Source organism: Glycine soja, chromosome 9, assembly GCF_004193775.1.
Source record: "Glycine soja cultivar W05 chromosome 9, ASM419377v2, whole genome shotgun sequence".
In the NCBI taxonomy this organism is placed as follows: domain Eukaryota; kingdom Viridiplantae; phylum Streptophyta; class Magnoliopsida; order Fabales; family Fabaceae; genus Glycine; species Glycine soja.
Window position 1 is genome coordinate 25,460,495 of NC_041010.1, and position 4,521 is coordinate 25,465,015.

The following is a 4,521-nucleotide window of genomic DNA, read 5'->3' on the forward strand; positions in this document are numbered from 1 at the left end:
CCTCACCTTTAGAGGACTACACGTCCTCGCCAACAGAGGGCTGCACGCCCTCACCTTGAGAGGACTACATGTCCTCACCATCAGAGGGCTGCACGCCCTCACCTCCAGAGGACTACACGTCCTCGCCTTGAGAGGGCTACTCGCCCTTGCCTTGGGTACTAGTTACCCTCACCTTCAGAGGACTACATGTCCTCACCTTCGTAGGGCTACACGCCCTCACCTTTAGAGGACCACACGTCCTCACCTTCAGAGGGCTACACGCCCTCGCCATCAGAGGACTGCATGTCCTCACCTTCGTAGGGTTACACGCCCTCGCCATCAGAGGACTGCATGTCCTCACCTTCGTAGGGCTACACGCCCTAACCTTTAGAGGACTACACGTCCTCGCCAACAGAGGGCTGCACGCCCTCACCTTGAGAGGACTACACGTCCTCGCCAACGTAGGGCTACACGCCCTCACCTTGAGAGGACTACACGTCCTCGCCAACAGAGGGCTGCACGCCCTCACCTTTAGAGGACTACACATCCTCGCCTTCAGAGGACTCCACGTCCTCACCTTGAGAGGACTACACGTCCTCGCCTTGAGAGGACTACACGTCCTCGCCTTGAGAGGACTACATGTCCTCACCATCAGAGAGCTGCACGCCCTCACCTCCAGAGGACTACACGTCCTCGCCTTGAGAGGGCTACTCGCCCTTGCCTTGGGTACTAGTTACCCTCACCTTCAGAGGACTACATGTCCTCACCTTCGTAGGGCTACACGCCCTCACCTTTAGAGGACCACACGTCCTCACCTTCAGAGGGCTACACGCCCTCGCCATCAGAGGACTGCATGTCCTCACCTTCGTAGGGCTACACGCCCTCACCTTTAGAGGACTACACGTCCTCGCCAACAGAGGGCTACACGCCTTCACCTTTAGAAGACTACACGTCCTCGCCAACAGAGGGCTGCACGCCCTCACCTTGAGAGGACTACACGCCCTCACCTCCAGAGGACTATACATCCTCGCCTTGAGAGGGTTGCACGCCCTCACCTTTAGAGGGCTACGTGTCCTCATTTTCAGTGTGCTCCACATCCGCACCTTAAGAGAATTTAAGGTCCTCTATCCTTAAATGCTTAACCAAGACTTGCACTCCCGGTTAAGGGACCAGTAGTTTCCTTTTAACGGTCCCTGGGCCACCCCCTGATATTGGAGGACGGCCAACTATGCGAGCACAACCAGAGAGGGAGGCTATCACACAGCTACTATGCATACCGGGGCAAGATTTCACCCGTGCCGCTGCAAAGAGACGAGTGCAGATCATGCGCACCAACATGACCACTCTTACACAGATATAGATGACATTGCTACTTAGCAACATTCTGCCCAGCGACCGCAATGCCAATCTCCCCCTGCAAAAGTATCAGTTGGTCTGTGTCGTCCCGACATGGGTAAGTATGCATATGGTTCAACTGATTTCTGATACCATCTATTGTTTGCAGGGATCGCACCCACAAAGACACCCAGTGGACCCGGAAAAGTCCAACAGGGCCCTGGGGTTTCCAGCTCTGGTTACGGGCCTCTATCAATCCTACAGGGTGCCCGTACCCCCCCGGCAAGGTCACGTCATCATAGATAAGTATGCACCTCCCCCAACTGATTTCTGATTTCATCTATTGTTTGCAGGGATCGCGCTTGCAAGACACCCAGTGGACCCGAAGAAGTCCAACAGGGTCTTGGAGTTGTCAAGCTCTAATTACGGGTCTCTGTCAGTTCTACAGAGTACCTGTCACCTCCAGCAAGGGCATCAGGCCCCCTACTAATCGAGCTTTCATCAAGAAGTACTGCGTCTCCAGGCAGGCGCAGGGCGAAACACCACAGCAGCCTGGGGATGGCCGGCAGCGGGCAACAGACGCACCGCCATCACCTCTAGAGTTCACCTCAGCTCATTCACAAAAAGGTTAGAGCGTTGCTTACGACCCATGGCCGACCAATAAGCGACCAAGTCCAAAGCCAAAGGTAAGCAAAGTACTAGGTCAGTGACCGACAAGTCATAAGGCGTCCAGCTAAAGACGTTAAAGAAGCGCTACTAGGAGGCAACCTAGTACCTTTTGAATCTATGTTTGTTATTTGATCACTTTTTATAGTAGGATGCACCTAGTTGCTCATGATCCTGGGGATTTAAATAAAACAAGCGCAAGCTCGGAAGGTAGTCATACCTCACAAAATATATATATGTATGTTTAGGTAGTGAAAATACCTTAGATATGCATGTATGTAAACAAAAAAAACACTTCACAAAATATATATGTATGTTTAGGTAGAAAGATACCTTAGATATGCATGTATGTAAACAAAAAAATACTTCACAAAATATATATATGTATGTTTAGGTAGAGAGATACCTTAGATGTGCGTGTATGTAAACAAAAAAATACCTCACAAAACATATATATGTATGTTTAGGTGGCAAGATACCTTGGATATGCATGTATATAGCAAAAATACCTCACAAAAATATGCACATGTTTAGGTAGCAAAATACCTCATGAAAAAAAGAAGAAAAAAAAAACAAACAAGAAAAAGAAATAAACAAATGATAATGATAAAAAAAAGAAGGAGAAAAAAGAAAAAATAAGTTGTCAAGCTGAAAAACCAACATGCTTTTGAAAAGAGATGACTTCCAACTTTTCTTTGGAAAAATTCACTGATCATAACTAGTTTTTGAAAAAATGTGTATACACCTGAAGGGTGAATGCTGTGAAAATTTCCCCGGACGCCCAAAATGACTTGGAGGAATGCACAAATTGATAAAAGAACATATTTTGGAAACCTTGGGTTGATCTAAAATAGAGGAAATGAATCCTGAGCCCTAGCATCACATGACCATAAAAATTTGACACTTGAGTGTCCGCATAGGTGCATGCATGACCAGTTTTGCATAAAGTTTCCAAATCATCATTTTTGCATTTGTGTCATGGAAATAATGTGGGGCACCCCTTTTATCCTTGAGCCAAACCAAACCCCGACATGTATCATGTCTAGCCATTCTACAAACCTTGAGCCAAAATCCTGACTCACCATAATCCTTACCCTCGGAAGCAAAAAAGAAAAGAAAGGAAATTCCCAATCAAATAGTGGGAGAAAGCAAAAAAGAAAAGAAAGGAAATTCCCAATCAAAGAGTGGGAGAAAGCAAAAAAAGAAAAGAAAGAAAATTCCCAATCAAAGAATGGGAGAAAGAAAAAAGAGAAAAGAAGGAAAGAAAGCTCCTGATCAAGGATCGAAAGAAAACAGAAGAAATGTGCAGAGAGGTCTTTGGACCGGACAATATCTGAACAATACAGAATTGTCACCAAATGAACAAAAGAAAGAAAAGGAAACCATGACCTAAAGTGGTCTTCTCCCTTTGATTACCAACCAAAATCCTGTGCGTCGGTGACTTGTTCGCCTCGCGCAAAACCAAAACAGAAAAGGAAAAGGGGCAAAAACACACAAAAGCCGAAAAAAACCACCAAAAGAACCCATTCCCAAGGGAAGCCCTATTGATCCATGATCACGCATGTAATTTTTGATTTGATAGGAAATAATTTGCAAAGTCAAGTCATGACATATCTATGGTTCGGAATTAGGATGAAACACTTACCTGTGCAAGATTGATACACTTTGAGTGATTTTCTTCTATTTTTGTCGAACCCGGTGTTTCCTCTAAATGGTCATTTAGAAACGAAATGCTAACATCCAAAATCTCATTTATGGTTATGGGGGATCCCATCGGCAGACTCTCCTTCCCCGGTAGACGCATTGTTTTTCACAAAAAAAAAAAGGGGCATATACTGCTCTAAATCAGTTGGAATATTTGTCTCTTTGCTAAAGCATGTTTGCATTTTAGTGGAGAAAACAATGAGACTTTTTCAAGTCTCACAAGTTATCCAGAACTACGTAGGTCTGAGTTCCTCATTGGAGGATACGTAGGAGCAAGAGCCTCGCTTTTGTCGACCATACGGCCTTTTGTTGCCATGACTCAAGAGCTGGTAGCCCGCGGAGACACCTTACGGTTATCCGCACCTCGTCATTCAGTGACCCCAAGTGTGATTGACGAGCAGAGACCAATATGGTCATTTGCGCCCTTTCCGGAGATGTCAGCATTTTCCGATGGAGACTTTTCAAGTCTCACAAGTTATCTAGAACTACGTAGGTCTGAGTTCCTCATTGGAGGATACGTAGGAGCAAGAGCCTTGCTTTTGTCGGCCGCCCCATAATCTTTGTCATACTGACCCTGAGGTCATGTGACATGCACCCCTGTATCATCCAGAGGCAGCGGGCCCGATGATACGCGGAGATACCTTACGGTTATCCGCACCCTTTTGTCATCCAGAGGCGGCGGGCCCGATGACAAGCAGAGACCAAATTTGGTCATTCTGCACCCTTGTATCATCCAGAGGCGGCGGGCCCGATGATACGCGGAGATACCTTACGGTTATCCACACCCTTTTGTCATCCAGAGGCGGCGGGCCCGATGATACGCGGAGATACCTTACG